We start from the raw sequence: 14,351 nt of genomic DNA on the forward strand, positions 1-14,351 counted from the left end.
CGAGCAACTGGCTCGTCACAATACGCCAGTCACTGCTCATCATGAACTGTGGCATCGTGTTGAAGCTGCATGGGCAGCTGTACCTGTACACGCCATCCAAGCTGTATTTGACTCAATGCCCAGACATATCAAGGCCGTTATTAAGGGCAGAGTTGGTTGTTCTGGGTACTGACTTCTCAGGATCTATGCACTCAAATTGCGTGAAAATGTAATCACATGTCAGTTCTAGTATAATATATTTGTTCAATGAATACCCGTTTATCATCAGCATTTCTTCTTGGTGTAGCAATTTTAATGACCAGTTGTGTATATCATCATGCACTGCCGGATAATATTTAATATGAGTAACTAGGGAGTCGCATGTTTTGCTGAGAGTGTTTACTTGTGCCTGTGTAGCTGTCACATCTTTATTTGTTTATCCTTGTAATGAAACTCTGAAAATTTCACGTTGCACTTGTCTAGTCTGTCGATTATTTATTACCTCAACACGGCTATACAAAGTGTCGTTTGTTGTTTTAAGTGCAGCTAAATCTGATTTAATTTCATCATGAAGTGTTTCTGTCTCGTCATGCGCTGTTTACAAAGTGGCGCGTATAGACGTCATCTGTTGGTCGGTACATGCGTCAACGTCATGTTTATGTTATGTCATTTGATTCTGAATTAATTCCATCTGATTTTTGTTGTCAGTCGTCATGCGTTTTTGTTTGTTCATCTGTTTCATACTAGCATCGAACATACTGGCAATACTATTAATGTGCAACTGTTCCGCCCCCGCCACGTCGTTATACATGACGTTACACATGACGTCAGACATCAAAATGAGTTCGGAACTAGATTTACGATTATTTCTTGTGGATGGTCTATTTTCTAAATTTACATCATCAGAATAGTCAATAATATGTCGGTCGTTGGTATTCGAATCAACCGTAACTCATTTTCATTATTTAATGGTATGTCGGTGTCGGATTAGTCTGTGTTTGCCGTCTCTGGTTCTCAGTATTTGCTAATTGTTTTCTGGTGAATACCATGCCACACGTTATGTATGACACAATAAAAATTTAATCGTATTTGTGTAATCAGAATAAATGTAAAAATTTAATCTCGCTGTGCGACAATGTCTGAACAGGAAAATTACTATCGTGATGGAATTTTGAACACTAATGTCTGCATGCCATATTACGTCGCGCAGAACTAAAGTCGGCCACATTGTGAACTGATGAAACTATATTAAAGCACAGTATGAAAAATGAAAGTTATGTTCGAAACCACCGCGATGTAGCTTAAAATCACTGCTACGGAAACGGAAAATTGTGATACTTCTACCCACGAAAGTTACGACAGTATGGAGTGCTTGGGCAATTTTGCTGATGTAAAGATGCGGTGCCTTAACTTGTATCTGCGATTGCAGCGTAGTTTCAGGTGTCGGCATACAATTCGTCTCACTTCCATGTATTCCGGTCTCGTAACCAGTTTGTAGATTCCTATAAAAATGTAACAAAAGGAAAACTATTCGTCCACAAACGAAGTCGCCAATTGAATTTCTTTTTTGGCTCATTTGTTTCTGGATCGAGGCAATACAATGCATTATAGAAGGAATATTGAATTTCATACACACTCTCGGCTCTTGAACAAGGATTTTTTTGTGTTAAAGGTCCGTTCATGTATTTTTTAACCGTGTTTCTTCTCTGTGTGTTTAAAATCGCACTTCATAATAACACAGCACCGAAGACGACGGTGGATCGAGCTGGACAACTTTTTGCTTAGAATTACAGAACCTTTTGCCATGCTAAGGCACCCAGCCATCTTACAATGACTACAGATACAAAATAAAACATACATATGTTAGTAATGACAACATATTCTGAAATAAAAACACAATTTAAATTACGACATTAACATTTTGCAATTACGAATGCCGTTTGGTTGCAACTCGTGAATGTATTAATAAAATAATGTAGTATTAATGGCGGTGTTTCAATATACTTATGGGCAAGGCCTAGAAAACAAAAGGTGCCTCCTATTCTGCTACTGATATGAAAATCAAACATCTAAAAATGTTTCCAGGGGCGGGATACAATATTTACACAGCCGTGCACTATATCTATGCCTCAAATTATTTCTTTATTTCATTACTTATAATTAAGTTTTCCGCTAATAAAAGCTCCGCATGCAAATATGCCTTTAAAGTTCGAACCAGTTTACCCTACATCCCTGGCCACCAAGCGCCTCGAATTTAATAGAACCGAGAATCTGTAGGACCACCTCGATCGGGATGTCCGCTTCATTGATCCTCAATCGATAAACCTGTGCGCAGTTGACCAAGACACTCCAGTCGGCATGGCTCCACATACCCGTCAGTACCTTCCAGAGATTCATCAAATCTTTTCCTGCACATATCTCGGCAGCCCGCGCTGCAAAATGTGATTATTTAAGCTTTTGACATGTCGTCACATTAACGTGACTGCACAATGTATATTGAAGTCTGGTGAATGTGAGGGCCAGACGTGATGCGAAAATTCGTCCACGTGTCCACGAAACCAGTCCTAGACGTTGCGAGCTTTGCAGACATACGCCCTATCTTCTTAATAATTAGCATCTCTATTGGAAAACATTCTACTATCAGCTAGAGTGGTCAGGTAATCTTTGGCAATAATTCGATCATGCAGAGTAACTATGGGCCACTAGAGTTCTGCGATATGGCTGCTGAAATTATCATCGAACTCCCGCCGTGTTTCACTCTTAAGACGTAAACTCGGCCAGAATAAGGAAACAGTGTGCAACAATACTTATCAAACCAAATGAGTTTCTTACATTCCTCCATAGATCACATTTTATGCCTGCGGTACCACATTTACCTGTTGAAGACACTAGCATCAGTGACGAGTGGTTTCGAACTCCAGTTCGCCCTGCAGTTATCTGCTTATGGAGCTCACTTCGTGTTGTTTCGATGCTAACAGTGGCTTTTGTAGCTGTCGTCCTCCTAATATTCGTATAGTCCCCTTCAGTTATCGTTCTGCACGAACACTCAACACACATTTTTGGCTGCGTCGCAGCTCAGTGGATAATATCTAACGTTTTCGTTGTATGATGTATGAATCTTAGATAGGATGCATCTTGAATCACTAAACACTTCGGCTCCCTTGCTTACGGAAGCAGCCATCATACGAGCACCAAAAATTTGTCCACATTCGGATTCATTTATCCCCGACAAGCACTCACAACTGCACAGAACACAGCTCTGACTACGATTTGCACTTGCATGACAAATACAACAACGCAACATGCGGCCTTGAATAGCATCTGCATTAATGTTCAAGCGTGATGTTTCCACACTTTTGTCAAACATTTCGATACAGAGGGTAGCCGATTGTTTCCGTGGTTAGAGCGCTCTCTCACACAATTAAACTATTGCGGCACGGGTCTCCAAGAGATTGGCACAGCACCAACAATATCAATTAATTAGGGACTAAGATGAAGCCCAGTTCGGTTCGATGACCAGTTAAGTTACATTAATTGTTGTTTCCAGAGGAGGCTGCTCTGCGTACCAATATTCGTACCACATACATTCTTATGCCGTCCAGAAACTGAGTTATACATTCATCCTGCTTAGTTTAATCGCGAAGTAAGTACAATTCCTCTTTTTTTTTTTATTCGTCGTGCTTGTGTCTCAACGGTCATCAGCGTAATCTGAAATTTTCAATTTTCTCTGTACTCCAAAACATAGTGTCACCATTCACTGAGATATCGTAGTCTTTGTTTGTTGTTGTAGTCTTCAGTCCTAAGACTGATTTTATGCCGCTCCCCGTCATACCCTGTCCTGCGCAAGTTTCTTTATCTCCTGGTAATTACTGCAACCTATATCCTTTATAATCTGTATCCCACCTCACTTTAGAATTCTGAATCTAATAATGCATCCCCTATGTCTTCCGTATGGACTCATGCTTCTTCTTCTATCACATCAGACAACTCTTGCAGCTTATAGAGGCCTTCAGATTACTCTTTACACCTTTCCGATCTCTTTCTGAATTTAACGCTGGAATTACCAGGGCACCATTAATGCTAAAATGCTTGCTTTTCATTTCACCGAATATTAAATTGATTTTCCTACGTGCTAAGACAGTCCTTCCGAGAATAATTTCTTTTTTGAATTCATCGCATTTTTCATGCAGCCATTTCGTCTTAGATGCCCTACACTTCCTAATTATTTCATTTCTCAGGGCCTGTATTTCATTAGTGCTGCATTTTCCTAAACATTTTGTGCTTCCTTCTTTCATCCATGAACTGAAGTATTTCTTCTGTTACCCACGGTTTCTTCGCAGCTTCCTTCTTTTTACCTATGTTTTCCTATCCAAATTCTGTGACTGCCCTATTTAGAGATGACCATTTCTATTCAACTGTACTGCCTATTGAGCTTTTTCTTATTGGAGTAACTCAGAAAACTTGCAGTAACTCAGAAAACTCCAAGCGTGTCTATCCAGTCCTTAGTAGTGACGTCTATATCTGCTCCTGGATATGCCTTATAATCCAGTATGATTTCGTCATTTTTTACGATCAGGATGTAATCAAATGGAAATCATCCCGTATTTCCATGACTTTTCCAAGAATTCTCTATTACCAGTTGATATTTATTGCAGAACTCAATTAGTCCTTCTTCTCTCTCATTCCAAGTACTTAGCCCATGTTCTCCCGAAATCCTTTTTCCTACTTCATCCCCTACAACTGCATTCCAATCCCTCTCGCTGTTACACTTCCCTTTATGCTCTGAATTACCCGTTCAATAGCCTCATATACTTTCCCTATGTCTTCATCTTCAGCTTGTGGCGTCGGTTTGTATACCTGACATATTGTTGTCGGTGTTGGTTTGCTGTGGATTCTGATGAGAACAACCCTATCACAGAACTGTTCACAGTAACACAATGTCTGCCTCAGCTTCTTTTTCATAACGAATCCTACTCGCGCTATACCATTTTTTACTGCTTACGATGTTACTGTATACTCATCTGATCAGAAATCCTTGCCTTCTTTCCATTTCACCTCACTGACTCTCACTATAACTGTATTGATACGTTGCACTTCCCTTTATTTTCTGGTTGCTCTACAACGTTCAGACTTCTGACAGTCCTCTCCGTAGCTTTTAGAACGTTATCTTTTCATTGGTTATCATTTTTTTTCTCATGGCCACCTCCCCTTCGGCAATGCCCTCTCAAAGATCCGAATGGGTGACTATTCTGGAACCGTTTGACAACTTACTTTCTAAGATAAGTCGTAGATTCATTTTTTCTCACGTGTTCGTTCATTTAGGGTGAAACGCAAACTGTTCTTCTTCCAGTTTTTCCATCCTTCTCTAAATAATTCGTGTTAGTAGTTTCTATCCCTAACTTATTGAACTGATAATTGGACAATTATTAGGCCTAATAACAATCCAGTTTATAAACTCATACTTAATACTGTACGTTTCCGAAAGTCTGCAGTCATCATCATCATCATCTCAGCGTTTTCCCACGTCATGTGGGGTCGGAGTTGCTTTGCAGGAACCTTCACTTCAATAAATGCCTATCCAGTGCTTCTTCACTGAGCATCCTATCTCCCGTAGGTCCCCTGCCACCTTATCTCTCCATCTCAATTTCGGTCTTCCTTCTCTCCTTGATCCTTCTATTTCTAGGTTTTCAACTCTTCTCCCATGTAGTACTCCCCTCTTCCCTGCACATGTCCATACCATCTTAGCCTACTATCTTGGATCTTGTCCCTATGGTCCCCACTTTCACTGTTCCCCTGATGTGTTCATTCATTAGTCTATTCTTTCGTGTCACCGTACTCATCCACGAAAGTATAGACTAAGGAATGAGTACATCAGGGGATAGTCTGCAGAGTGAGCTATTAAACCGAGTCGTCGCAAGCTGGCCGATGAGATACTGGGACAGGTCTATTGTGCGACTCTTAGATCGCTAAGGGAGGAACTAGATACTGGGACTGACGTCATGAACTGCTTAGCGTATACTCAGAGGTTCACGGTAATTCACCTGTGAGCGTAAGCAATGGGGACCAGATGGAGTCATTGGCGCTGACATGTTAAGTCGTGCGCAGCTGAGTCCGCAGCCAAAATCGTGCACGGACTGCTGCTGGCTGACTCACGTGTTTAGGCACTTCGGCGCCAGCTCACTGCCACGCATGCTCAGCAAATAAAATGCAGCCACACGGGAATGTGATCACAGTATTCCGTTTGTCTCAGAGCAAGAACCAACTAATCAAAGTTCAGTTATTCTTTCATGGTTGAACTGTACAATTCTTGGAGTCTGCACAGTACCATTTCGCTTTCTCGGATCATAATTCGCTCAGTTCGCGTCAGATTCCCACAGGCAGTCTAAGTGTCATTGCTGCTGAAAGAAGAGCATTAATTTTAAATCTCTTCTCTGCGCATGTTATCTTTAACGCAGCTGCTGTAAGATCTTGCTGAGTTTCCCGGATCCACTGCCGTGCCTTCTTTGTAAGACTTCTCGTCACAAGTTGTAAAAACTCGTATCTTTACATTTCCAAGTTGTGAAGGAAATAAGAGATTCTTTTCTTCATCATTATGCTTCTGGCAGAGCTATAGTTTTATAGTATTTCTTGAGAAACAAGATGAAATTTACGTTTATCAGTCTAGAAACTGAGATTTTTCATTTTATTGATTGTCTTTATCCATGTTTCTTTCTCCCTTAAGATTTGCTTGATAATTCTTTCGAGATATTTAATTAATAGAATAAACATAAAAGTGTTTTCTTTTCAATATTTGCGTGTAAAATTAAAAGATAAAAAATGTTGAAGGAAAATGTTTGTAATGATTACATACAATAAAATAAAACTGCAGCAACTAATACAGTAGGCCTGTCATAAGGAATTTCTTTAAGTGTTCAAAAACTATTTGACACCTCTTCTTTCGAACTCTTATTGTATTACAAATTTCCTTCCGATGTTTTGAGAGGTTTGAAAAATAACCATGTCAGCAATCAAACAAATGATTCTAAGTTTTATGAGAAATATGAATGGAAATTTACAGAACAATCAGACATGTGGAGAGACAACGTTTCGTATACAGTTTTCTTGTCGGGATAGTGAAAGAACAAACTTTGAGTTTCCTTACCTATTTCATAATGGACACCATGTTATACAGTTTTCTATATGAATGACATCAGGAGAACTAACTAAGTCTATTAAAAATATTTGTCTTATTCTAATTAGAAAACATTAGGTAACATTGGAACCGGAAAGCGTCATTCGTAATGAGATAATGTGAGAGAGAAGCAAAATTGTTTTAAAGTTATTAATGACCCAGACTTTAATTATAAACGATAGGAAACAAGCAGTTATTTAACGATCTACAATTAACGGCATACTGTTAATTTAGCGCTGGTATGCCGTTTATGTTTTGGAATGAAATTATATTCCTGAATAACTGCGCTCGTCACAGCGTGTTCGAATATATGACACTGATTACCGATGCGACACAACGTGATGGATTTGATTGCTTCTGGCCTCAGAGGAATTTAAAAAAATACAAAACGTTACAAAGCTACGTAACAATATCGCATTCGTTTTCCGGATACAAGTACCGTAACATGGAGTAGTTTAATTCTCACCTTCCTCTGCATTTCAGTGGACGATTAGTGGGAGAACGACGCTTAGAAACAAGCAAGTTTTGAGCGTTTCAGTTGTTACATCACACGTTAACACTTCGTTTTCAAAGCTTTGACTTTTAAATCTGCGTTTGTATAATTTTTTTATTTCATAGCCAGGTAAAAGCATTAGAAAAAAATCTGAATTTGAAAGTAAACGCTATGGCAAGATGAAGCTTCAGATTGGAACTTGAGTAGTTTTTGCATAGCGAGCTGCTCGCTAAGTGTGTGTTGGTATTCCACGCCACAAAAAGCTTTAGCTTATCGCTTATAAACGGCACAGTGTCTTCACACGACTTGCAGATTTGCATTGTGGAAAGACAATTGCTCCTACAATCACTACTTCTGCGAAACATATTCGGCAAACTTATATCTATATACAATTCATTGTCATATTTAAGGGATGGGCCCCTAAAAGCGATATGATCACTTGTATTGTCCTCCTGGGCAAGGTCCTGTTGGAAGAGGGGTGCCATCGCCGTCTTCCGATCTCTTATGACGTATCAGTTGTGTACATCTCTACCGTTCACGCTGACTGAGATGAGTGCTCTTACAATGTAGGGTTGTGTTTATGCTCTTATGGATGAATGGACGTGAGTAGAACTGAAGGTGAGACATAGCCTACTGCTCTAGAATAGCAACAAGGGCACCAGCAAGTTTAGAGTTAACGGCCGACAGACAGATCTTCATCAACGGCGTCGTATGCACAAGCTTCCAAAGACACTCCAAGGCGATTTGTAATTCAAACTATGACAATGCAGAGCATAGGTCTGAATAACAAGGCGGTAAGCAAGGGAGTCATGAACTGTGGAGGACACGGAAAAAAAGGGAAGGAAAATGTTTGAGTTACAGTGTCAGATAAGAGGGCTGAAAATTAAGTGGGCAGCTAAGATAAAAAATGAGTAGGTGCTTTGTAAATTTAGCGATCAAAGGATTACAAGAGGAACAGCAATTGAAGGATGAGACAGTACGACGGGCATATGTTAAGACATTAGAGAATTAGCTTCGAAGGTACTAAAAGAAGCAGCAGAATGCAAAATTTTGTGGTGAAAGAAACTTGATAGCATCAGTTCTCCTTCCCGTGATGGCAAAATAATGATGGTGCAAATTTTTTGGAATTAGGACTCGAATTGGCTACCTGAGAGAGGGGCATGTTCTTCTGTGTTATCTACAGAAGTGCCTGTCTTCTGGTGAAGTTTTGCGTCTGTTAGCAGTAGTCATGTCAGGCAATATGTAGTAAAACTCATCCAAGATATTTTATGTATGGAGTATCACAAAACAATAAATGGAGAACTAAAATTCGTCTTTAAAAATCAAGCTAGCGTCGTGACATAAAGGACTTCTTGAAAATAAAAATATGGAAAGAGCTAAAAAGTACCGTGAAAACTAAAAACTAACTGCAGATATAAAATAGTTTGGAAATTAAAATCTTCTATGATAATTGAAACTGTTCTTAAATTTTTTTACAGTGGATAGTTCAAAAATAGAAAATAAAAATGTTCCCTCCAAACGTATAAAGTGGCTACCGAAACATACTACGTGCTACTAGTTTGGGCTAGTCTGGTCGTGAAGACCTATGCCCCGTGCAGCCACTGTCATTATGTTTTCTCAGATCTCTGCTAGAAACAGACCAGTTCTATGCTCGCTACGGCATATCAGCATTGTCTACAGCTGTAGATACATTTATTGCCGTGGGTGCTGCCACTTATTTAAGCGACACAACCACAGGGTGGGTCTCCCACAGCGATTTCTAACTGCTGTTATTACTGATGATTTGCTCATGACGAGCCACTTACGATTGCCTTGCTCGCAGTCGTGGATGATGTTTTGTATGTCTGCAAAGCTCGGATTATCGTTGAGAGTTAATGAGTCGGACGCACCGAGAACAGCAAAACATCCATACAGAAACACTTCGTGGTTGTGACAGGCCTCTCCCCGTTCCTTTAAAATTACATGAGATCCAAAAATTTCTGTAAGGGACGCGAACGTAGATTCCTGTAATAGCCTTATGTTTAATTCTGTCGCTCAGAAATATTGTTGAAACTTGTACACGGCTACTACCAAATCTATGTCTACCTACCGTTATAATGACTTCAGTTTTGTCTGTCACCTTCCACAATGCCATCCATCGCTCTGCAGTCCATAGGCACGCCCTGCCGGTTTCTTGGGTTTTCGGAGGGCGTTGCAGCTGCCTCTTCCAGAGTTTGTTTGCCTTCCAGGTAGCTGAGAAGGATTCCCCTGTTCCGAGGGAACATCGTTGTTGCTGGTAACAAGCGCAGCCACACGCCGGACCACGTCATCCCGGTTCTGCTTACTTGGGTGGGACACGGCCAACGGCTGCGCCTTTCTCCGATGTTGTTACCATGGCATCGCATACGGTGTTGGCAGTTACTCCGCCGCTGCTGTTGACCTGAGCTACCTTCGCTGGGTTGCTTCCCGGTCTTCTGCCGTAACCTCTAGCAATGCAGTACACAGGGGCTGATTGATAAGATAACACGCTACCCAAGCCTTTGCTGAAATAGCGTCAGAAATGTTGTCAACACTGCCATTCAAAACTGGGTAAACTGGTTAGCTGGTCTTCAATGCCTCTCTGAGTCGTTCCCTACCAATACGCAGACAGAAATGCATTGTGGAACTCTTAGATTGACGCTGCCTTGCTATGGGCCTCATATGCATCGAAGGTTCTTCCTGTGAAAAGCTACAGATAAATTCAAGCTAATGCGTCACTGGCCAGTTCGGTGGTAGGGAAAATGAAAATTGGTGCACCCAATCACGGGGCCGAAACGCAGAATAAACCTGGGTTCGGTGTGGGGCGGCGGTGGGGTGAGCCGACTGCTGTAACCTGTTTTGGAGATGTAGAGTACTGAAGGCTACAGCGGGGACGAAGACTCTCCGTCGGTTCTAGGTCCCCAGTTCAATACAATGCAGTACAAACTGTGCATTATTTTGGAGAACGGCACTCACGTTTTCTGTGGTGCTTTGCAACTGTTGCACCGCAGAGTGGTTACTATCATCCTCAACATTGTTGTCAATAATCGGAAAATCGTCCATTTCGGTATCTTTATTTGTCAGATTGCGGGCCGGGAACTTAACACTTTCGTGCGGCATCGTAAATCACATACAGAGTACAAGACAAAAACAGAAAAAAAAATCATCAATCAAATCAATGAAAAACAAAGTGAGACTTCATGCCGATGAACTGTGGAAAAATTTTGTACAAATTAGTAAATTGCGTTGCGCCAAAAAAAAAAAGGAAAAGAAAAGATCATACTACTATTATCGCTACAGACTGGTTGAGCGAACAGAACACAAATATCTGACTATATTTTAATAATAAATTTCACAAAGCGAACGACTGGCAACCTGCCGCCAAGTGTGATTTTCTTTAAAATTATAATCTCTTCTTTGGAATACTCTGATGATAGCGTAACCCTCTTTAAAGAACTACTTTGTTATACTTTAAATGAATATCTCATCTGTGAATGCGTACAAAACTGGAGTTATCGTGTAGCGTGTTGTAACTGCAAGTGATGTACTTACTACGTTATTGTTAGCAAAAACTTTATACGATTAGGTTACGCGATGCAACTTCCAATACCAATAAAGAAATAAAGTCGCTGCAAAATACATTCAGCCCCATAGGCACTGAATCCTCTGGTCCTGTTCAAAACTGGTAACGTTGGTTCCGGAGCACAAAACAAATACATAAAATTGTCTTACCTCTAAAGCAGCAACGGTGGATCGCGATATATTATGCTCTCTCATCGAAGTATAATCTTGATAAGGAGTTTTCCGTTTCGATTGCCAGCCGTTGTGGCCGAGCGGTTCTAGGCGCTTCAGTCTGGAACCGCGCGATCACAAAGGTCGCAGGTTCGAGTCCTGCCTCAGGCATGGATGTGTGTGATGTCCTTAGGTTAGTTAGGTTTAAGTAGTTCTAAGTTCTAGGGGACTGTTGGCCTCAGATGTTAAGTCCCATAGTCCTCAGAGCCATTTGAACGATTTCATTTTCGATTTATTTGCTGCCGCATTAGCATACAGCGGATGTACGAGATAGTGTGTTCTGGTGTTCCTTCTTCACCACAAGCACACTTGGAGGCCTATCATCTGCCACTTCGGTACCAGTAGGTGGCGTAGAGTCCATGACCAATCAAGAAGTGTGTCAGGCCTCTTGAAGGATTCTGGTGCTTCATTCCCAGTCTGTTTTTCATTTGGCGGAAAACCTTAGTAGCACCTCGCTGTGAGGACACAATAGCATCGTTTCTACCATAGGAGGAAGATTTGATTTTGAATTTGCTGCTTGCTTGTGACCCATTTTCCCGTTAAATTCAAGTCTCCTTGATACTGTTTTTACTTCAGGTAGTATATCACTGCTCTTTCACGTATCCGGAGATCGAGTGGATACTTACCAAGCATTACTTGCTAAGGCTCAAGGGACGCAGTGCCAAAAGCTCCCACCTGCCAAAGAAGTATTACACGTTGCAAACTGTTAATGTCAGTGCTGTTGTTACAAGCAAAAATCAGTGGGTCCCAGCCACTCGCACAGTACCCCATGATCGCAGTTAGGTCAGCGTTACTATTCGTTCTTATTTTCTGCATTGGTAGCCTATAATCGTTACAGCGAAAAACCAATCCAAAGCAGCAAACTTTACTTTTTTTATTCATCCGATGACTAGTGTCGGGCAGAGAAACATTTCCAAATCGATCTACAGAGGACAAAACTAATTTTACAGTTATGTATAGTACACTTATTACCAATTTATTTTCAATCGAGTGGCAAAAATATAGGACATATAGTTTCAAGACTTATGTGACGTAGTAAAAAATCTTAGTAGTACCTGTACTACAGAAGAGTGTAAACTTGGTTCTTCTGCTCTTTATAATAATATTAATATAAGTCTCGGCGTGCAAGTAGTCATCGAGTGAATGAAAAAATTAAATTTTCAAGTTTAGACTGGTTTTTCTTTGTACTGATTAACAGAAGTTGCTCACTCACAGCTACTCCAGCATGCTGGATGGTCGCAGCTTATAACCGTAACTGGCGAGACTGTAATTGTTCATCGAGTTCCTGGCTCTCTTTCTCATTTCTACAACATATACGTACGAGCGTTTGCAACACAGTTTTGTCGTTCTTTCAAGAAGACGCCTAAACATATGGTGACGGTCTTCCTCTTTATGCAACTGTCACTTATTTTCGTGATCTGCTCTCTTAAAAGAAGTCATTTTAACACCATGTAAGTGGTCTTTTCAGGCGCAACAGACTATTTGACTCCTCAGCACTACCGATGTTATTTTTGAAGGACTACGTTATATCCATCTGCCAGGTTGCTTTTGGAACTTTCCTTCACGAGGATCATCAGGTCGTCGGCATATGCCACTACCGCGACGATCTCTTCATTATCCTCTAGCTTTCCTATCACCGGGTCTGGATCCTAGAAACAGGGCCTCTTATGGACTCCTGAGGGGGCAGCCTTTTGAAATCGGCTTCATTAGGGTTGCTTTTTTGTTTTCACAATTGTTCTTAAAGTAGTTGAATCACGTTCATGAGCAGTCCAAGTTACTCGAGTAGTCAAAACGCGCCGGCCATCGTATACCACCGAGCGCCCCGGTGCTGTTCACCATTTTGGCTTTAATATATTAATGCGCATCTTTTATCATACGTCTTTTCGCCTCATTTTTAGCGTCCTGTGTTGACTTACCACTTCTGAAACCACACTGTTGAGAATTAATTCCATGAACAAGTCTTTTCTCCAGAAATTTTCCTGAGGTAAAGAGGAGGCAAATCGGACTATATGACTTTGGTGCTAGTGGATCCTTTTTCAAGGTTATCTATCACATTTTCTTTCTCTCAAGTATCTGGTAGTCTTCCCTGGAATGAACACGCATTGTAAAGTTGGCTTAAGTATAAGGTTATGGGTAAATGGAGGACACGTAAAAATTCAGCAGGGATGTCGTCAGGCAAGGTGATATGTGCCTTTTCAGTTTCAATATTTCTTTTCTTACCTCCTCTCCCAAAAATGGGCAGACTAACGGATCTTCTCAGTACTCGTCTCTGTTTTGGTTCCTTAGTTCTCTGCGATCATTAAAATTAGTCTTTGGCACCATCGCCTGGAAAGAGAATGCACATTGGTAACTGTTCGGATTGCCGCCAGTTTTGTGTCATGCTGCAGTCTGCTCCTGTTAGAATTGATAATATCATTAAAGATTTTACCTTTTGACTTACGATTTAATACATTGTACCCTATGAATCAAGATGTAAGTTCTGTGCCATGAATCAGTTCCATCTCTTTGTTCTGGCCTGCCGCACGCGGCCTTTAAATTGCTCCCCAGTCTATGACATCTTTCTTCCGCTGTGCAGCCGTTTTGGTAGAATCTCCGTGCCATTCTGACTTTTTTTCTCAGTCTTTGGATACCGTCGTTAGAAAGTACTTGTGAACTCCATCTCATTTTTTTTTTTTTTTACTGGTATTTCTCCTTTCATGGCCTCTTGTACAGGAGTGACGAGTTCTTCGACTTGTATGTCTATGTTGTCATTTAATTACAGCGGGTACGGACAGCGCAAAATACCCTCTGATGGTTCCAGTTGCTTTATGTTCTAACATGTCTTTAAAGTAGTTACTGAGTCTATTTTTGTCTGAGTCGACTGTAAAAATTATAACGTATTGATCACTCGTAGTGAGGCCCCTTTCACCTTTCCCCTTT

Source organism: Schistocerca gregaria, chromosome 1, assembly GCF_023897955.1.
Source record: "Schistocerca gregaria isolate iqSchGreg1 chromosome 1, iqSchGreg1.2, whole genome shotgun sequence".
NCBI classification, from domain to species: domain Eukaryota; kingdom Metazoa; phylum Arthropoda; class Insecta; order Orthoptera; family Acrididae; genus Schistocerca; species Schistocerca gregaria.